Below are 22,557 nucleotides of genomic sequence, written 5' to 3'. Positions count from 1 at the left end.
GCGAGTGTTTTTCTTTCCATGCTCAACTCACAATATAGGCCTTTGGGTTCCATATCAAGGAGCTTAACTCATTGCAGGGAGGAGTCTCTTTATTACTGAAGGTTAAACATCCCACTCCTTCCCCTGCACTGTCTTCAAAACTGCTCCTGCACGGAGCAGCCCAGGCTGTGCCATGCCTACTCTACCGCTCCCTGCTACATTCCAAAAAGTCTGGAGAAGACAAAAGAGAATAGTTGTGCTTTATGCAGCTACTGCTTGCCACAGTCCTATTCCTGTACTGCTGGAATACAAAGTCTTCATGTTTAAAACTATGAGGCCTCTGTCTAGTTTTTGCAAAGTCAGGGTGAGCTACACTATGTCTGGAAACCCCTAATACTAGTAATCATGAGTCATTCAAAGTCTTACAGTTTGGTGAACAGCAGGTCAAGGTGCTGTGCCCCACTTATCTAGGCTGTGTGTAGTTTCTCAGAAGCCTGATGAAGTAAGGCGTCAAGCAGTCTCTGGGCAAATTACACTTACAATTCTCTACTCCAATACCACCTCTGGAGAATGTAAGAGGTGAATCCAGTTATGGTGGAGTCCCTTGGAGACGTCCATTGATGGTGCACCCCAAATAAATTATGGCTTTAATTCCCCAATAGCCATTCACCTACAAATGAGAGAGGACTGGTTAAAATATTTCAAAGTAAACTAGACTGCCATCCCTTGTTTTAGGCACACCCTTTTTGAATTGTCAGTCTGGTTCCTGGAGTTGAAAGAGTTGTTTCTACTTGGCTCTTGAAACCGGGACAAACACAGTCGTGCAAAGTGTGTAGTCAAGATACAAATCATAGCATAGCACAACCCTCCGTGCTGCGTCACCCCATACCCAGCAACGTACTAAGTAGTTTTTATTAGGGTTTCCCATTTGGTTTGGAGTTTGTTTGTGTCTTTATTTTGTAGCAATACTACTCCTAGGTTGATTGTTCAATGAGTTTTCAATAATATTCATTTTATTGTGGGAGTTTAGGAGAGAATCTAAATATTCGAAATTTTTCATTCAAATATCGTCTCAGCGCATTTCTGGTGCCTCTTGCTCTCTGTCAGGAACACTCTCAAGGCATTACATTTAAAACTGCAGGCAAGCAATAAAACATAGTAAATGCCTAGAAACAATTCATTTATTTGAATTGAAAAAAAAGATTTCCACACTTAGGGGTCTATTAGTGTGTCGGGCGTATCGCCAATGCCCACATGGCAGTGGCGATCCGCCCGCCACTTCTCACTGCCCGCATCCCATTTCCCCCGCCATATTACGATGGCGGGGGAGGACCCAGACAGACGGAAAGACCGTCTGCTGGTTTTCCGCCCCTCGACGAGTCGACCAGGTGGAAAAGGGGCTTGATATGGTGGCGGTGTCAGTAAGACACCGCCATCCATATTAAGATGCAGGCGGTGATGTGCCTTTCCATGGCGGCGTTGCCCCCATGGAAAGGCATGCAGTTCCTGAATGTGGGGACCCGTTGCGGGCCCCCAGGGTGTTGGGGGGTGGAGGGTGCACATGGGCATTTGCATGCACATCGGGGCAGACACCGCACGGTGCCTGCCACGTTGTGCATGCAAATGCACAAGGTGCATCCACAGCATTGTGGCGGTCGGTGCTGTGAGCAATGTTGGGGAAGCCACCGCCACGGTGACGGTGGCATACTAACTGCTGGTGCAGGACCGCCGCACCACTGGCGGCCCAGTCCTGGCACCGCCATCCTTATAGACCCCAAAGTATACAAGAAGAGAAAATTACATATCTTGTTTCGTTGATACCGAGACCCATTTCAATAAGTGAAGAAATATAATCTTTTTCTCAATGAAGAATAAATATGTGACACGATTTGTATCATTTGGAGAATGAGTGCATACGCATACCACAGTGTTTATAAATTCTCTAATGCCAGAGCATTAAGTGCACTGTGTGGTACAACTTATCAAGGCTTAATTAAGTCTTGTTGATCTCTCAAGATCTTGAGTGGCAGGTTCAGCAAAAGAAACCGGCAGAACCAGTACCTCAAGGTTTTGGATCCTCTGGAGAGAATGATGTACACTTTCTGAACATGCATGTTTGTAGGTCTAAAAAGAACCAGAGCTTCAAACGCGGAAAGCTACTGGATTGGATGTGGGAGTCTATTAAAAAAAAAAACAAGGAGTCTGTTTTAGTGGAAAGGATGTCATACATCACCAGCTTTCACGTGTGTTAGACAGTATCCACAACCAATTTGGCCAGTAGTTCCTATTTTTTACTTTCTTTTTTAGAATGCTACTTACACAGTGTCTGTGAGTGCCTTCAGACGGTATATCTTGCCTCTGAAAGGCCCAGATGCAACACACGTAAGGAGTAGTTTCTGTCCTGTAACTCCAGTTCTGTAGTATCGGTATCTCTGTTATGGTCCTAATCTAGTGAATAGTCCCGCCCATGTGCGTGGACCCCGGAGCAATCAAAAATAATCTCTTAAATTGTCAAACAATGCAGAACTGCACTGACACTTAAGAGAGAATTTAAAGACAGATAATGCAGCCTATATCCACAGGCTACACTGTCCAGTACTTCAACTAAAAATTCCACCAAAAATCCACAAACAGCACAGCCTGTCCAGGTTTTTCCACATAGAAAAACTTGCTTTAACCAGCAAAACCCTGAGGAATGATAGAGAGGAAGGAGTGGACAGACAAGCCCCATAGGCTGACATTATGTGGCTCAGAATAGGATACTGTGCCTTTAAGAGAGTGCGCGATCTCGAGCCCCCCTGCTTGTTGAGGTAATACATTGTGGTCGTATTGTCCGTCTGTACAAGCAGCGAGTTGGTCTGGAAGGACGGATGAAAGGCCTTCAGTGCCAAGTGAACAGCACTGAGTTCCAGGCAGTTGATGTGGTACGTGGACTCCGCCTGGGACCACGTTCCTTGTATCTGTAAGTCTCCGGAGTGCGCCCCCAGCCGTGGAGAGACACATCCGTCACGATAGTCTGTGTGGGAATGTCCTTGTGGAAGGGAACCCCTCTGAGGAGATTCTCCGCTGAACACCACCACTTCAGAGACTGAAGAGCATGCAGAGACAGTCGTATATTGTCGTCCCAAGACCCTTTCCTCTGATCCCACTGATCCTCCAAGTACTCCTGCAATGGTCTCATGTGCAGCCGTGCGTGTGGTGTGAGGAAGATACAAGAGGCCATCGACCCCAGTAGAGAAGACACCGTCCTCAATGTTGTGGATGGAGTGGTCATAAGATCCTGAGCCTTCCGAAGGAGTGATAGTCGTCGCTCCTCCGTAGGAGACACGCTTGCAGACAGCGTATTGATGGAGGCTCCCAAGTACTGTATGCACTGGACCGGGGTCGGGACAGACTTGGACATGTTGAAGTGAAACCCCAGCTTGTTCAAGAGAACGCACGTCTTCTGGAAGTGCACTTGAGCTTCCGAGAAGGAGGAGGCCTTGATCAACCAATCGTCCAGGTACGGGTAGACAAACACCTTGTTCTTCCTTAGGTGTGCAGCTACCACTGCCATGAACTTCGAGAATGTTCTGGGCGCAGACTTCAGCCCGAAGGGCAGTACTGTGTACTGATAATGATTGGCGCTGACTTGGAATCGCAGGAACTTTCTGTGTTTGTGTGCAATGGGCACATGGAAGTACGCATCCTGTAGGTCTATAGCACATAGCCAGTTTCCCTGTTGCAGCTGAGGATAAATCTGATGCAACGACAGCATGTGAAACTTTTCTCTGCGAATTCACTTGTTTGCTTGTCGCAAATCCAGAATGGGCCTGAACTCGTTCTTGTCCTTCTTGCGAACCAGAAAGAACCAGAGTACAGACCTCTTCCTCTTTGAGACAGAGGTACGTCTTCTATCGCCCTTTTTCTTAACAGAATATCGGCCTCCGCCTGAAGCTCGCGCAGTTGAAACTGTGAGCTGACCGGTGGAATCGCTGGAGGCGGGCTGGTGAACCGAAGACTGTATCCATTGCAAACAATATTCAGCACCCACTTGTCCAGAGTAATTTTTCTCCACTCTGCCAGAAAAAATTGAACGCTTCCCCCCACCAGAGTGGGAAACGGATGTAGGGGAAGTAACCGCTCAGGGTTGAGACCCAGCTGGGCCTTTGTTCGCTGCCGCGGACTGCTGGCCGCCTCTAGCCTTCTGGCGCTTATGGAAAGGCTTCCGGAACTGCTGCTGCTGTTGTTGTTGCTGCTGTCCCGAAGACTGCCCATGCCCTCTGCCCTGCGCCCCAAACCGTCTCTGGAATGGGCGGTAAGTCTTCTTTTCCTTGGGCTTCTCCAACCCGACCGCCGTCAGGGTCTCGGCCTCCGCCTTCATGCGGGCCATTTCGTCATCCGCATGCTTGCCAAACAGGGTAACCCCCGAAAAAGGCAGATTGGCCACCCGCTGCTGAGCCTCCGGCTTGAGTGATGTAAGGCGAAGCCAGGCGTGGTGTTGCTGGTTGATACCATGACAGTACCCATGTGCCGCCAGAAGAGACGCATCAGCAGCCGCGCTGATGAGCTGGTTCGACACCAGCATTCCCTCCTTCAGGACCTCTTGAAAGTCCTCTTTCTTCTCCCGGGGTAGGAGCTCAGCGAATTGCTGGAGGGACTCCCATAGGGCACGATCATACCGCCCTAGCAAAGCCGCAGCGCTAGCCGCCTTCATCGCAGTAGATGCCGTCCCACAGACCTTTCTGCCTGCCGAGTCGATCCATCGGCTCTCCTTATCAGGAGATACAGTAGAGGACAGGGAGGTGGCATGTTGCTTCCTAGCCGCCGTCACTATGACAGAGTCCGGAGCCGGGTCCATCCGAAGAAACGCCGGGTCAGAATCCGGGTCCCCGTACTTCTTAAGGAGCCGGGAGGGAGCTTTTTTCGTCACCGCAGGAGTGAGAAACAACTCCTCTGCGGGCTCCACCAATCCTGGTACTAGAGGTCGAGACAGGTGCTTTTTATGAAGCGTCTCGAAAATCACGGATGTCGTGGGAGTAGGCACAGTCACCGTGATACCCAACTTGGCTGCACCCCTCAGAAGAACATCCTGGAAGGTGCTGATGTCGTTCACCGGAGGATTCCGACTAAGTCGGTGAGTAGGTCCTGGTCCTGGAAGAGCCCGTGTGGGACCGTGATCTGCGCCTCCTGTGACGCAGTCTTGATCTCGTGGAGGACCTGTGACGACTCCGTGATCTCCCCCTCCGACCGGAGCGAGATCGCGACCTTCTTGGCTTCGGGCGCTCCGCCGGCTTCACAGGAGTGGGCGACTTTGGCCGAGGGGTCCCCTTAGGAGGCGTCGGATACCGAGGCAGCGAAGCCGTCCTTGGTGGAATCGGGTGAGGCCTGTCAGCCGGAAGCTGAGGTTGAGGTTGAAGCTGAGGTGGAAGTTGAGGTAGAGGATGAGGTGGAAGTGGAGGCGGGGTGGGAGACAGCGGAGGAGGCCCCCTGGGCAAGGGGGAGGGGGCGTAACCGACTTTGGCCTAGAAGGCGTATATACTTCAGAATACACCGATGCCGGTGATCCACCTTCCTTTCTAGGCTGGGGCAATGGAGTATCCCCTATCGGCTGACTCCTGGCGCTAGAAATCCTTCTGCGCCTCTTTGTCGTCGAAGAACGACGACCCGACGGCGAGCGTCGGCCCCTCGACGGCGAGCGCCTCTCTCTCGACGGCGACCTCCTTCGCCTCGACGGTGACCTCCTTTGCCTCGACGGCGACCTCCTTCGCCTCGACGGCGACCTCCTTTGCCTCGACGGCGAGCGTCTCCTCGACGCCGAACGCCTGCGTGACTTCGACGTCCTCCTCGACGTCAAGGATCCCCTCGACGACGACCTCCTTCTCTTCGCTGACGGCGAACGGCGGTGTCGCCTCAGCAGCGAGCGCCGACGCCATGCCACCTCTCGACGTCGATCACTCGGCGACGACGCTGATGAAGACGACGAAATTGTCACCGCCGATCTCGACGGCGGTCTATTCAGTTCCCTCGACGCCAAACGTCGACGCCGCTTCGACCCAAAGCCCTGGGGAGACGGGGAACAGACTGCAGTCATCCCTCTCGACGCCGTAGTCGGTGCAATCGACGCCGACGTCGAAGGGGGACGTTTGCTGGTCTTCCTGCCCCTGGGGAGCCCCCCAGAGGCCTCAGCATGGGCAGAGGAAGCCCTTCCAGACCCACCTTGTGCCTTCAGTCTTCTGATCTTCATCCTGTCTCTCAGGGTCCTGCTAGAGAAACCCTGGCAAATGTCACACTCCTCTGGGACATGGGATGAGGGAAGGCAGATGATGCAAACCTCGTGTGGGTCCGACTTGGCCTTCTTCCTCGAGCACTCTGGGCATTTGTCGAATAATGCAGGCATATTGACAAAGAAAGAGTGCACCAAGCACACACAAGGAAGAAACACCAAAGTACTTCAAGAAAAGCACTCAACTTGAAAAAAGTGAAAAATCACCAAAGAAACCCTTGAAAAGTGAGAGCTTAATGCTCCAGGGTCCTGCTTGCAGGAGCCGGAAAAAAGAACTGAAAGTAAAAGGGACCTGCTGTGCATTCTGGGATACTGAGAGAGTTCTGGAAAGTTCTCTTAAAGGCACAGTATCCTATTCTGAGCCACATAATGGCAGCCTATGGGGCTTGTCTGTCCACTCCTTCCTCTCTATCATTCCTGAGGGTTTTGCTGGTTAAAGCAAGTTTTTCTATGTGGAAAAACCTGGACAGGCTGTGCTGTTTGTGGATTTTTGGTGGAATTTCTACTTGAAGTACTGGACAATGTAGCCTGTGGATATAGGCTGCATTATCGGTCTTTAAATTCTCTCAAGTGTTGGTGCAGTTCTGCATTGTTTGACAACTTAAGAGATTATTTTTGATTGCTCCGGGGTCCACGCACATGGGCGGGACCATTCACTAGATTATATCTATACACAGAGATCCCCCTACTACAGAACTTTGCCAGCAACCAGACTAGATCTGTGAGCAGCAGCATAAAAGGAGAAAGTGCATACTGGTCAGACACTTGGCATTGGACAGTCCTCGGAGACCTGATTGCACTGCACAGTGAGGGTGACAACCTCCGAGGGGCAGGCAGGCTAATGGGTGGGGCAGAGCAGAAAATCAACATCGAGGTGGGTGTAGGGTTAAAGATAAGGCTCCACCACCTCGAATAGCAAGCGGCTAAGAACAGAGATTGAACCCTATATCACATAGCACCTTATAGAAATTACCATCTTTGGTGTGGTATTCGCCCAGATTCATATTACATGACAGAAGGCTACTATTATGCTTTCTATTCTTGCATTTACTTAAATAGTAGTCTAGATAAACTACTGCCCCATCATGCCTGGAAAAGGAGAACTACATTATGCTTTCACAGAGGTAACAACCAATCATCTAATAGCAACCTTAAAATCCCTTGACTTGGAGCAACAATTCCTCTTTTCTGGATGATTGCAGTCAAGATAAGTACTTTATCATCCTTTATTTCCTAATACAACTTAATTGTGTTCATATCTCTGTTTAAAGTTATATTTGTGCTATGGTTTGGTTCATAGATATTTTTACCTGACTTTACTCCTTGATTGGTGCAGTCCAGCTGTCACTTGTGCGCTTGCTGAGAGATATTCCACTCAGGAACCTCACTGAGCCACACACTTGCTGCTGCTTCCCACACTCTTCTCAGTGCGCTGCGGCCATTCAACCTCTCTCTTCCTCTGCAATGTGTCGGAAGGAAGCTGGCCTTCAGAGTGTGTCTCCCTCGCTTAAGCGGACCCCAAAACTCTCTGTAATGAGACTTCTTCATTCAAAGAAGACACAGTACGATTATGTGTGGCACTTTATCGTGTTGCCGCCATTCCACGGGACACACAGGCCACGCCCCCCGTTCAGGGTATTTAAAGCGCGCTGAGCACAAGCGCGAACAGTACACATTTGACCTCCTGAGGCGGAAGCCGGGAGAGACGCATTGCTAATTTTAAAAACTTTGAGTGTCATTTGTTGTGATTTTAAAACAAGATTTACCTCCACTCTCCCCTGGGCACCCCCGCGCAGCGGTTTCGAACGCTGCCGCGGGATACTTTCTCGTGTTGCCGCCATTCCACAGGACACACAGGCCACGCCCACTACCATCAGGCCACGCTCCCCTCCCTACCTCCTATTTAACATGTGCATTTACCGGACGCGCAGCGGACGAGCGCAGCGGGCGCGCCTAAGGCAAGCCCGTCTGCGCCCGTCCGCGACCAACCCGCGGCCGGGGCCGGCATGCTGTCAGTAAGGGTGCTTACGAGGGTAGGATTGTGGGATCGCGGGAAGACCTGTGGGCTCTTAACACCGCGGCTGACTGCTGCGCTCATAGGACATACCTTTGAACTACCGCCCTCCCTCAGGCATGTGGGGCTTGCGGGATTTCATTAGGAGCGTTGGATGATGAGAGGGTTGAGGGGCATTCTAAACCCAAGCCACTGATTAACAGAGGTCTCAGAGCTGGCCTTCTGAACTGTAGATCCCTTGCCAAGCATGCAGATGACATCTGGCTGCTACTGGAAGGTCATGAGTGGGATGCTCTGTTTCTAACAGAAACTTGGCTCAATGAGGACAATATGACCGCCATCACGCTGGCAGTACCCTCAGGGTATAAAATATGTCTTTCTAACCGGACAGGCGTTAGAAGAGGTGGAGGTGTGGCGGCTATATTTAAAGAGCAGCTTACACTAACATCCTCCGCCCCTACCCTGATTCAGGGAATAGAGGGGCTACACTTCTGCTTTCAGGTGGGACCTCAGCTATCCCTAGCGGGATTAGTTATATACCGCCCTCCAGGGGGGGAGAATCCCAACCTGACAACTCTGATGGATATGATCGTTCAGAGCTCCCTCCTTTATCCTCATTTCCTCGTTGTCGGGGATTTTAACATCCATATGGATAAGGAGGACTGCGTCCCTGCAGAGATATTGAGGTCCACATTCAATGCAGCCAATCTGAGACTTATCAACGATGGCCCCACGCACAGAGCGGGCCATACGCTTGATTTAATTTTCTCCAATATTAACAATGTGGTGGCAGAGGCGCCATTACCGATAGTCTGGTCAGACCATTCACTTATTCCATTTAAACTAAATTTAGCGGCTGACAGACCTACGACAAGCAAGTGCTCCTTTATGAAGAGACATTGGAAGAAGCTAGTCCCTGCTACCATGGGCCCAGTTCTGGCTCAGAATATACCTACTCTTACTTCGAATGTCAACACAGATGCACAGCTGTTTAATGACTGGATCGGGAATATGGTGTCATCCATTGCACCGGCAACACACGCAATATCCAAGCGGGATTCCCCTTCCGCTCCCTGGTTCTCACAGGACCTTAGAGTAGAGAAGGCAGCGTGTAAGAGGCTGGAGAGGCTTTGGAGGGCAAACTACGGGCCCCTAGAAAAAGCCCGATATAAGGAAGCATCCAAAAAACTGCAGAAGGCCGTTAGAAAGGTAAAAAAACTGTTCTATGCAGAATCAATTCAGCAGGCAGAACACTCGAGTAAAGAAATCTTTAAGGTAGTAAAGTCCTTCTTTAAACCCAGGTGTATTGAGAGGGAGGTTCCCCCGTCGACCACACTGTGTGATAGCATTTCAGATTTCTTTGACTATAAAATTAGGCAAGTCTATGAGTCCTTCGGGCCAGAGAAGAAAACAGTGAAGTCGGACCTGGCTGTCAAAGTGGTGGATGGTGAAACTTTGGCACAATTCCAGCCGATAGCTCTGAGCATGGTTATGCAGGAATTAAGCCGCTGTAAGTCAGGGTCACCGGACGACCCCTGTCCACCTAAACTCTGGAGCACTATAGCTGACTTTGTGGCTCCCACAATACAGCAGATTTGGAATATGTCCATCTCCTCCGGCGTGTTTCCGAAGTTATGGAAACATGCCACTCACCTGCCGCTAAAGAAAAAAACAAATGGGGATCCCAAGGACCTTGGTAATCTTCGTCAGATTTCTCTGTTGGCAGCGCCGGGTAAAATGTTGGAGAAAGTAATCCAGCGCCAGTTAAGTAAATTCATTGAAGAAAACAGGATATTGCATGAGACGCAATCAGACTTTAGGCCCGGCTTCAGCACCGAGACAGCACTAATTGACGTGGCAGAGTCAGTGAGGTGGACGATGGATTCGGGAGACTCAGCGATGATGGTGCTCCTGGATCTGTCGGCCGCTTTTGATACGGTCGACCACGCTAGACTGCTGATGCGACTGGCTGAGATAGGCATCCAGGACCAGGCACTGGGGTAGATACACTCGTATCTGACTCAGAGAACACAGAAGGTGGCGCTGGGGACCGTTTCTTCAACACCCAAGGTCCTCAGGGATCGGCACTCAGCCCACTATTATTTAATATATACCTGGCTCCACTTTTTACGTTGATTGCCAATTGGGGGGTCAAGGCAATCTCATATGCCGACGACACCCAACTGGTGTTTCCGTATTCGGAGGTGTCGGAGGCATCCCTTTCGAGTTTCAAGGGCTGTCTCTAAGATGTTGCATGCTGGATGAACTCAAACAAATTAAAACTTAATGCAAACAAGACGGAAGTGATCTTTTTTGGCAAAGGCCCCCCTCCACCCTCAGAACTTTGGTGGCCGGCAGAAATGGGACAGGCCCCTTCGCCTAGCCAAACGGCCAAAAATCTGGGGGTGCGGTGGGATGTCAGTCTGTGTTTTGCCTTGCACATCCAGCAAGTAGTTGGCTGCTGTCTGAGTAAGCGGAGGAATCTTCGCAAGATTCTGCGACTCCTACCAGAGGACTGCCGAAAAACAGTAATCCATGCCACAGTGACATCTAGGCTGGATTACGCAAACACCCTCTATCTGGGCTTACCTAAGTACCTAATTCAGCGGTTGCAACTGGTCCAAAATGCGGCTGCGAGGCTGTTAATGCGGATTCCTTTCAAGCATTCGGTCTCTCCGCACCTTCTCTCACTTCACTCGCTACCAGTAGCCAGTAGAATCAAATTTAAGGCACTTACGCTGGCCTTTAGAGCTCTGTATTGTACCTGCCCAAATTATCTGAAAACTCGACTGCCGAGATATACCCAGGCCCGCTCTCTTCGCTCCAACTGCCGCGTTCAGCTTGTAGTTCCACGAGCAAAAAGGGCTCGGTTGGGAGGACGAACTTTTTCTGCCAATGTGGCGGCACTCTGGAACATCCTGCCCCCAGCGCTTCAGCAGGCCCCCTCCGAGCTCTGCTTTAAGCGGTTGATGAAGACCTGGCTTTTCACCCAATCGCGCTAGGCGCTAATACCCTAGTCCTCATGGTCAAACCTGTTCTTTTAGCGCCGGGACACCTCCTTGTGAGGTAGCTGTTCGCGCTTTATAAAATGCCGTATTATTATTATTATTATTATTATTATTAATGTACACGGAGAGCGCCGGGGACACCTCCGCACACGGAGACCTCGGTGCGGGAGATTGCTGCCGCCGCTCCCAGCATGCCTTGCTGCATCACGTGGTGCAGAGCACTAGAGCGCTACACCACATATCTCCCCCCCCCTTTAGCACCACACTAACAACAGGAACTGTAACAAACATGAAGTGCCTTACAAGGGAGTCCCAGGCACTAAATACAGCTTGTATCAGTTCTGCTGCTCCAAGGATGGGGAGCAGGAAAAGAAAGGAAAGGCTGGAGAGAGTCAAACGCACTTTACATACGGATTACATTTAGAGTAGTTTTGGTAACACTACTGCCCTGCCCGTGCGGGTGCGTGTAGTGGGTACTTGTGTCGTGTGTGCTCGCTCGTGCTTGCTTTGATCTCCCTTGTACTCCCTCTTGGTGGTCACTATTGGGAGCTATGGAGGTTCGTGGTATGGTGTCTGATTCGCTGTTACTCTGGTATTCCAGTGCGATGTCACTTCCCGCTTCATTGTCTCTTGTAGTGTCATTTCTCTGTATCAGTCTCTGGACCATACTCCTCACTGTCCGATTCCCAGCTGGTAATGACATAATGAAGGATGTTAGTTTCCGACAGGAGGTGTAATGAGATTTGATGGTACACCGCAGTAAGGTCAACGGTCGAAAACCATTTAGTCTGGGCCAACATTTCGGTAATTTGTGCACTATGATGTTTTTGTTGAGTTCGCTTAGATCTATGCAGAGGCGCACCTTTCCATTTGGCTTGCGTGCGACCACCATGGGCGCTAACCATTCCGCACTCTCGATGGGCTCAATCACCCGATTGCCTTCCAGGCGCTGTAGTTCCGCCTGTACTGCCTCTCTACATTTGAAAGGGATGTTCCTCACTTTGTGGCATACCGGTATGACCCCTTCCTTGAGGCAAATCCTGTGCGTGAATTTGGTGAGTTTACCAATGGTGCAGCCGAAGACCGCTGGGAAATACTCTTTCCATGTTCCGCTCTCGAGTACCTGTATGTTGTCTGTCATGAGTACTTGTGTTCCCCCTCCTGGATTCAGTTGTATCCCCAATGCTCCTTGGTCTGCCCACCCTAACACAGAGGGCCCTTTTTCCGCTACATTCAGCTTTCCCTCTGATGTCTTACCCTTGAACTCAAAGCAGAGAGAGCGGAAGCCTACCATGAGGATCTTTTCTCCGGTGACGGTGACAGGGTGGACATCTGTGGGGTATAAGTGAGTGCCTAAGGTACACATGAAGTCCCTCTCCCAAATATGGTGTTGAATGATGGTGTAAGGGGACCCCGAGTTCTCCACCATGGACAGTAAGTAAGAGGGTTTTTTGGCTCTGCCACAATCAATACCTAGAATTTGGTCATCTATGCATAGAATACTATCCTCATCAACCTCGTCCTCCACCCAGTCCATGTCGGAATCCTGGAGAACACATTTACCTGAAGCGTTACTAGGCTTACATCTACAAACTTTCCCAAAATGGCCCATCACCCCACAAAATAGCACTTGACCCTAAATGCTGGACACCGTCTGTCATTTGCTACGTGTGCCTGACTGCCACACCTGTAGCAATTGATCTTGTGGTCACTGGATGCCTTGTGGGGTACGGCCGCCTTGGTTATGGGCTTCCTGCTGTGCCTAGCCCCAGCCCCGGGTGGAGGTTTGCCCTTGTGGGGTTTTGTGTCAGTCACTTTGCACACAGTGGTCTTGGCGTCACAGCCCTTTTTCGCAGCAGTTGTGCACCATTTAGACAGTTCTGCTCTCTTGACCGTGGCAATAAACTCGTTGAGGGGCGTATCCCTGCTGACCCACAGCTTCTCCTGTATGTTAGTATTGACTGTGTGCATTATTATCTGGTCACGTACCAGATCATCGCGGAGGTGTCCAAATTTGCAAGTGACAGCTAACCGGTTCAGTGCAGCCACGTAATCTTCTACCGACTCCGTGTCCTCTTGTTTTTGTTGGAAAAAAGTATAGCGGTCTATGGCCGTACAGACGACAGGCTGGTAGTGACTGTCTAGGTCCTCCAGCGCATGTTGAAAAACGTAGTCGTCATTGGGGAGTCTAGTATTTTTGACCATGTTCTCATACACTCTGAGACCCTCCAGCCCCAGGTTGTGCAAAATAATTTTCTTCCCCTTCGTCTTCTAGAGCTGACAAGTAATTCAGGAAATACCCTTTCCAGTCCTCCCATTTCATGACTGGTTCTCCTGGTTTCGGCAGGAAGGGGACTGGATTCGTGAGGGAAAATGTCTGTGCAAACATGCCGACTGACAGATGGGGCTGTGGCCCGCCAGGAATGCAATATGGTTGCGAGCCGGGTGGGTTTGCAGAAGTGGCTTGGTGCGCTTGGCCGTCGACAATGTGGTCCTGAACCCTGTGCACAAGGCAAGGTAAGTGTGCCGGAACACGCCGCAGCTGGACTCCCTCTATGCTGGTGGGGGGCACTGGGGGTATGCGCAGTGAAGCAGCAAGCTGGGATGACCCTTGTAGGCGATCATCAATATTAGTCCTGCACTAGAAGACAGTATGTGGGACAGCTGGAGGCATCAGCAGCGCTGGGAGGATGTCCCTGTGTGATATCTCCCCTGGAGCACGCAGCTGGCACAGTGGGCACTTACACTGGGTGTGCAGGGCATCTGTGGTTCACTGTGCAGGGTAGCAGGGCTTTGGTTGCTGTGCTCGGCCCTTGTAGGCACTTACTCTGGGTGTGCAGGGCGTCTGTGGTGCACTGTGCAGGATAGCAGGGCTTCAGCTGCTGTGCTCTGCTCCCCGCTGAAGGCTGCGATCTCTTGGTCCTGGGCAGCTCTGTGCAGCACTGTTATGCAGGTGATTATCAGGATCGCAGGTGGGGGCCTCGCTTGTCCTGTGTCCCTCTGCCGCGCTCTCCCTGTCAGTAGACGTCCTGTGCACGTGGGCGTCCGTCGTCGCGATGGTGCGGCATGTTCGCGAGCCTCGTCGCCTATTTGTAGGGAGGCTTCTTCACTCAAAGAAGACATGGTACGATTATGTGTGGTCCAGAAGATTTATTAATGTACAGGGAGACTGCCGTGGACACCTCAAAACGCGGAGCCCTCATATGGGTGATGGCCGCCGCCGCCGCTCCCAGCATGCCTTGCTGCATCACGTGGTGCAGAGCAATAGAGCGCTACACCACACTCTCTTTAAGGAAGCCATCTTTTTGTCCATGGCCTACCTACCTCCCTCCATCCACCATGCACAGGGACCCACCCATTGTTGGAGCCTGCACCTCCCCCTTTTTGATTTTCCACAGGCAGTTCTCAACTGCTCCTGTAATTTAAAAAAAAATAATTCTTGGGAATTTAAACTTCCCAAATATAGAATAACTGCCCTCAATTCCAACTTCAATTGCTGTTATTTATAATGGAGTCATATTCTGAAGAAGAGGAGCTCAAATCCTCCGATGCGAAAAGAACAATTCATGGACAGAATGCAGAACAATGTCATACATTTACCCCAGTACAGAGATCTGGGCATAAATCCTCAAATCCTCAGTGGCAATATACAATCTTTTATTAAAAGACTCTGCACAGCAAGTGGTCTGTGGTTCTCTGCCCAATTGTTCTAAGACAATTGAAGCTTCTGTGCAAAACATGTTGGCAAGAGATGCTAACTGAAAAGCTATTTGTTAAGAAAAGGTTAAAAAACAATTTATTAAGACATACAAGGTAACAGATGGCCAGTTGGATGGCGAGGAAACAATAAATGTGTAAGATGATTGAATGAATAGCCTATTAAAAGGCATGATTAGTATGATGCGAGATCTAGATTGTTAAAATGCTATATAATATAGGGTACTGATAATAGGTTAATACCAATGTTATAGTATAGTGTTTTGCTTTTCTCAAGACGGTTTAAGAGGAGATGGGGACTAATGATTGCATCAGATTTATTTAATCATGCTGTGTATGTCCCTTGTGCCTTTTACCCATGTTCAATAAAATTAGTTTAAAAATCACCCCATAAATTGAACAAATGGCTAAACTCAAAGTCTCTTCAACCTTAGAACCTCTTTCTGAGGTTGGTAATCAGGCTAACAAAATTAAACAAGCATTTACAATGCAACGGTCTCGGCATTGCAAAAGTTAGAGCTATTAGCATTGTACATGAACTCTCAACATGTAGTGGAAACAGTGCATGTGTATATAATAGTGCTCACTCACAAAACATACTTAGTATGTAAGTGTACCTTGTAGTGCCGAGTCTCATCAGATAATGTAATACATATGCACACAATAGTGGTGAGACACATCAAGTAGTAAACATTATGTGTGCACAAGATGCATTGGAACCCGCCCGTTGTGATTTAAATTAGTGCCGAGCCACAAAACAATATATTAAATGTATGTGTAGATTGTAGTGCTGAGTAACTTCAACTAGTGGAACGTACGTGTACATTGTATTGGCTGAGTCATATAAAATAGTGAATTGCATGCCTACATAATGGTGCTGAAGCACTTCATATAGTGGAACATATATGAACATAACAATGCTGAGTTACGTATTGGAATATTTGTGTACCTAAAAGTGCTGAGTCCCCTCACTTAGATGAATGCTCGTGCATATGGTAGTGCTGAGTCACATAATGGAATGGATGTGTACTTAACAATGCGAGTCTCCGTGCTAAGTGTATTGTAGGTAGATCTGAAGCTTCATTAACCATTCACTGCATAATTGCTTGACATTCATGACGGGCCACATCACCAGTGGGGTGCATATCTTCATGATGTTGGCGGTAATGCACATCACTCAGTGAAGAGCATGGAGACACAAATGTGTACACAATAGTGCACATCGTGTAGTGGAGTGTGTAAGGTTTTTGTTGTTACATCATACAGAAGGATGCCTCTGTACTTGATGTTAGTAGTGGCGCAAGGGATGAGTTTACTGGCGAGCTGTATACAGGGAAGAATGTATAGATTTACGTGTTTAATGCAGGGTCCCATCACCCAGTACAATGCATGTATTTCATGTGTAAAGCCTGAGACACAGCACGTCTGAAATATATGTACACACGATGTCAGTCCGAATCACAGCAACAAGTGGATTGCATGCACACATGCTGTCAGTGCTGAGTTTCTTCATGCTTAATTGTGACTGCACACGAAACGCAAAGTTGCATGGTACACAATGCTAGTGCAGAGTTCCGTCATGCAGTGGAATGCACATTTTCATAAGCAGTTTATGAAAAGAACGTGTATAGCATGTTAGTGTCCTCACATCATTATGAGAATTGCTTAATGCACGCATGTGTGACGTCACCCCACTCTGAAAGGCTCCGAAGGTGTCTGCACGGAGTCCCGTCACGCAGTGCAACGCACACGTTCATAGTGTCCGTACTGAGTCACATCAAGCAGCGTAAGGTATGTGCACACGAAGTCAGTGCTGAGTCACATCATTCAGAGGATTGGCATGTCCGTGTTAATGAAAATCACATCGCGACACACGTGTACGGCAGATGACTGTTGAGCCACGTCATATAATGGAAGGCAGGTCTACATGGTGTTAGAGTCGAGTCCCATGATTCAGTGGTTGGAAAACATGCATGTGTAATTTAGTGCATGTACACGTTTTCTCAAATAATTGAGAGGATTTGCGTGTCTGGGATGCTGGTGCCAAGTTACACCGTACCGTACATGCATGTACAAGATATTAATGCTCAGACCACCAGTCACCCTTGGTAAACAAGTACACACAATCCTAGTGAACTCATGTCATGCAGTGGAAGACATTTACACATTGTGTTCATGCAGTCATCCCGTGAAATGCACATATATACAAGGTGTCGGTGCATTCACATTACACCGTTTGATGCATGTATACAGGATTTCAGTTTCGAGTTGCATTATCTGCAGGCCTATCACATGTATGTGGCGAAATGCAGTCCTATTATACAGTGAAATGAACGTGCAAATGATGTACATGCGGAATTATATCTCACCAACAATGCTTACATACATTACGTGTATATTGAGCCGCAGTATATATTAAGATGCATACATGCAGGGTGGTGCTGCGGAGTTGCGAGCAGTGGAAGCATTCATATGCAGTGTTGGTGCTGAGTCACTCACTTTACTCATGCCCATAGTGTTAGTGTTTAGTCACTTTATTACAAAGAATTGCGTGCATGATGGGAGTGCTGAACTGCGTCAGTCATTACTAAACATTAATGGGCTCCATTCGTGCTGCGTCACATCACGCAGAAGATGCACGTGCATCAGAAGTTTGTTCCTAGTTCCGTCACGCAGTAGAATACGCGCCTTATTACATCATGCAGACATAATAAACGAGCCCAGCAGCCTCGCCGGAAGTCAGGCAAAGTCGCCTGTGACGGGGGCGGGGCTGCATCCGGACCGGAAGAGAAGGCGGAGTGAAAGCGTCTTGCGACGCCAGAAGGAGAGCGGAGTCCCTCAGAATTCACCAGGTAAGTTGAAAAGGGCTGGGGAGGGGGGGGGGGGGGGGGGGACGACTCGGTTCCTTCGTTGTGTGTGTGTGTGTGTGTGTGTGTGTGTGCACGTGTGTGTGTGTGTGTGTGTGCGTGCATGTGTGCGGCGACGGCGGGGGAGAGGGAGGGTGCACTCGTGTGTGTATGTGAGCTGGGGGGGTGTCTCTGTATGTATGTGCGTGCGTGGGCGCTTGTGTGTGTGTGTATGCGCATGCGTGTGTGCTTCTCAGGAGACAGCGCCTGGCCACAGCGCTCGTTCGCGTGCGCGTGTCACTTTGAAATCGCCTCAAAGGCGATGCGCGCGGCCAGGATTGTCTCCTGGGAAGCACACACGCCGACAAAAGAGCTTCGGCGGGGACGCGCTTCCGCGCGTTCAGCCGAGCCCTAATAACCTATTCATGTTGTACAATTACATGCAATGGATAACGATGTCGGTGACACAGATAATGATACGGAGAAAGATGATCTAGACAAAACGATCTGGTCTGGGCCTCCGGAGAAGGGCGAAGGGTGAAAAACTTCTCTTAATGAATTGCAAGAGTCTACAACTTCCTCTCATTGTAATTCTAAATATAATACGCTCCTTGAATTCTAAGTTCCACCTTTGTTTTATCTCATTCTAATACCTCACTCAAATTTCATATGAGTACTAGCAGCCCGTCCCGACCTTGTCCGGGAGCAATCAGGCTTCAGGGACCCGCCCGCCCCGGCCCCCGCCCGCCCTGACATTGTCCGTGGGTCCCCCGGAGTAGCAGCCCGTCCCGACCTTGGCTTCAGGGCCCCCGCTCGCCCCGACATTGTCCGCCCGCCCCGACATTGTCCGTGTGTCCCCCGGAGTAGCAGCCCGTCCCGACCTTGGCTTCAGGGCCCCCGCCCGCCCCGACATTGTCCGTGGGTCCCCCGGAGCCTTACCTCATCCGCCGCACCTCCCCGCGCTCCTGAGTTTACCGGCCCGCCGCTCCTCGCCACTCCTCCCCTCTCCTCTCCTCCCCGCCTGTCCGCTGCTCCTCCCTGCGCTCATGTCCGCCGCTCCTCCTCGCGCTCCTGGACGTCGCTCCTCCCCACGCTCCTGATGACAGCATGCACGTCGCGGCCGGTGCTACTTCCATGGGACTACTTTTTTTTTCTCGTAAATTTTTTAAATAACCTATATTTTTTACATTTATATAGCCTATGTCCATCTGCACACCCTGACAATTTCAACAATGTATCGGGTGTGTGGATTGGCGCTGTGGTTCCCGAGTTTACCCGCCTTAAAGGTTTAAAGTTCTTCCTTTATAATAGTAGTATAGATCTATCATACTATGTGCTACCTAAATTGAGACAAACTTTGGATAAGATATCTCTTAACAGACTCTGGTCTGAATGTCCACTGCCCTTGTTACCTAATAACTTAACTGTTACTCAAAAATAGATCCAAATTTAGTAATGATCCCAAAAAAGGAGTAGATAGAGCATTGACTAATTGCCAAGATAGGATTTTCGATTTTACTGGTCTTCTTACCAAAATCCTGGATCTAGCAGATGCAAGAATTGAGGGCACGGAGGAGCTTCGCGCGCATCCGAGATGGCCGCGTGAGCACAGGGCTCCAGAGGACCCTCGCTGCCTCCCGCATTTATCCTGTACAATATCCTGATTTGATGGTAGATCATTAAAGACACAACCCGGCTGATGTACTAGCAGGTTTTTGGGTCGAAATCGGACGCAGGGTCCCCGAGCTTTGCCGTCTTGAAATTTGCGGCCTTCTCCATGGAACAGCCTGGACCTTGAGTGGTGGCAGTGCCCGGGTCGTAATTCAACAACAACGGCTTGAGGGGATCAGACCACAGCCTCACTTCACTTTTGGTTTCGTTTCTCCGGCTCACTGCCTCATATATGCGGTGTGTCTGTTGATCGGACGAGCCCCGATGCCAGCTCATTGAGTTTCGAGCGGGCGACTGTTTGGCTGTGGTCTCCACTTGGCTCAACTTTGCCTCCTGTATTCCCGTGTGTGAATTTTAAGGAGCCATTTGGACCAGATCCCAAGCCTCCCTCCGGGGCACCCGACTCGCCTTGACGGGCAAGCCTGAGGGTGAGAAACGAAAGGTCAAGACCACCATCCGTGGAGGTTCTACCCAGACGAATGTCATGGATCGCTATACACTTTCTAAAGGATCCCCTGGTGGCGCACCTAAGACCCGGGAGGAGGTTGTCGATGATCCTGCTGTGTTGGCGGACTTAACACTACAACACGTGATGGGCGCCATTGCTGGTATTCAGTCTTCTATTGGCCAACAGTATGAAGCCTTGGCTCTGAAGTTGGACACGGTGGCTATCGATGTCAACCTCATTCGCACTGACTTGGCCAAGACGAATGAGAAAGTGAAGTCATTAGACCTGAAGACATCCAGCCTTACCACAGACGTGTCCGACTTGCAAACAGAGGTGCGCAATCTTAGATCTGCTAATGACTTTTTTGCTCGTCGCTTGGAGGATTTTGAAGGACGTGCACGGCGCAATAACGTGCGTATTATTGGGGTCCCGGAAGAATCTAGTCCACTCGCCACTGATCTTCGAGTGGAGGACCTCATTCTTAATCATCTGGCACCAAAGGGCCTGAGCAAATTCTTTGCCGTCGAACGTGCACACAGAGTGCCAGGGGGACAGGCGAAGCCCGGTCTCCCCCCCCCCCCCGGTCCAATTATTGCACTGATCTTCAACTTTAGAGATCGCGACGCCATTTTGCAGGCGGCACGGACAAGCGGCCCTACGCAGTTCGAGAACGCCGCTGTGAATTTTTATCCAGACTTTTCTCAATCGGTCCTGAAACAACGTATGGGATTTCAAGGTGTGAAAAGGCGACTAAGACATGGAACTAAAATAGGCTATGTTATTCCCGGCCCGACTGCGTGTGAATATGACAATCGAACATTTTTCTTTGTCAGGCCTGAGGAAGTGAGTGAGTGGTATACACTTTGCCGACTCGCCGCGCTGGCCAGGAACATGCTGGTGGTGCGGAAGGGGGACTGATGGACCAAGAATGATTATGGTGCCTGTGTCCGGAACAATTTTCAGCGTGATCAGCCGGAGTTCACTGACTTTTTTTGATCATTCCGTTCGTATCCTCGGAGGTAGCGGGGATGGCGGGACCTTTCCTCCTCTGGGGTTTTCTTTGTGTAGATTAGTTCATGTTTGTAATTGCTAGGGCGACAGGCACACTGCAAATTGGGGTGGCTTTTGAGTCGGTGCAGGGGTGCAGGGTGAGGGGGGAGTTGTGTTGGGAACCTTGGGGGGAGGGAGGGACAAGTTCTGGGATTGTTTGTTCTTTTTCAAGGCAAGGTACTTTCATTATCTTTGACATTGGTGTGATGCTCGTTTGCGATGGGAGTTCATTTTGGATTTGGATGGGGGTAGAGGGTTGAAGGTATTATGCTGGAATGTGAATGGGTTGGGTGATCGCATAAAGAGAGGGGTGGTTATGCAGCTGTTGCGGCGCCTTTCGCCTGACGTTGTACTGTTACAAGAGACACACTTGTCACGCTCTTAATAGAAGGGGTTATCGTCTTGCTGCCCATTCTGGATTTACATCTAGTTCTAGAGGAGTAGGTATTCTGCTTAGGGTTTCCCTCCCCCTCGAAGTTGATGATGTGATCCTCGATGCCAGGGGTCGATATGTTGCACTTGTCGGGCGATGGGAGGTGTTGGACAGGCCCCATGAAGGGCTCGCTCCCTCCCCGCATGACAGGGCCCGGGTCCCGGCCTTCCAGGTACTACCCGCAGAAGCATGCCCCCAAGCCGTCCCCCATGGGACGTCTGCTCCCGGGAATCCCTGTGTCCCTGGCCTGGGCCACCGTCAGCACCCTTGCCCGGACCAGCCGCCATCTTAGACACTGCGCCACGAGGCGGCGTGGCCGCGGCTAGACCCCCAACCCCGGGCCCGGCCAGGTCCCGACATCCCGGCACCACCATCCACCCAGGAGGTGAACGGACCACTTGGCAGGTCAATGGGAGTAAGGAGTGTCGATGGCTCTCTCCCGCCAGGTGCCGATCATCCCCAGCCTCCCCGGGCGCTGGCTCCACCCCCCTGCTGGGTGTCTGGACTCCCTCATCCCGGACCTCCCGACCTCCAAGAGCGAGGGTCCGGACATCAAAGAGCGCCAGACCTATAACTGAGGCAGCCCCAGAACAGGAAGGCAGTTGTATCCTGGAGTCGAGAGACACAGCGACGAACTCATCTTTGACGGACTGCTGGCGCTGCCGCAGCCCTGCCTTGTGAACTATTGTCCTGCCTGCTGGCGCTGCCGCGGCCTTCTGCAACCTTCATCCTCGTGGGACCTGCTGGCGCTGCCGCGGCCTTCTGCAACCTTCATCCTCGTGGGACCTACTGGCGCTGCCGCGGCCTTCTGCAACCTTCATCCTCGTGGGGCCTGCTGGCGCTGCCGCGGCCCGTTGTAACCCTCATCCTCGTGGGACCTGCTGGCGCTGCCGCGGCCCGTTGTAACCTTCATCCTCGTTGGGACCTGCTGGCGCTGCCGCGGCCCGTTGCCACCTACGACCTCTTCGGGACCTGCTGGCGCTGCCGCGGTCTGACCCGTCCGAACACCGAGCTCGAGGATTGTGAGCTATCACCGTTCCACCGCCGTACCTACGGGTACCAAGACTGTCCCGCTACCCCCTTTTCCTACTAGAGACTAGAACTGAGAGGACCACCGTGTCCTGAT

The 22,557-nt window shown here is 50.6% G+C and overlaps 1 protein-coding gene across 1 annotated transcript in view; it reads right to left on the bottom strand.

Moving 5' to 3' along the window:
* The window catches only part of LOC144756161 (E3 ubiquitin-protein ligase TRIM39-like), a 388,718-nt gene that overhangs the window by 256,873 nt on the left and 109,288 nt on the right, over nt 1-22,557 (bottom strand). The gene's annotated exons all lie outside the window — the stretch shown is intronic.

The sequence above is a fragment of the Lissotriton helveticus genome, chromosome 5_1 (genome assembly GCF_964261635.1).
Source record: "Lissotriton helveticus chromosome 5_1, aLisHel1.1, whole genome shotgun sequence".
NCBI classification, from domain to species: domain Eukaryota; kingdom Metazoa; phylum Chordata; class Amphibia; order Caudata; family Salamandridae; genus Lissotriton; species Lissotriton helveticus.
The sequence above is the reverse complement of the archived record's forward strand: the minus strand, read 5'-3'. Positions and strand labels throughout refer to the sequence as shown.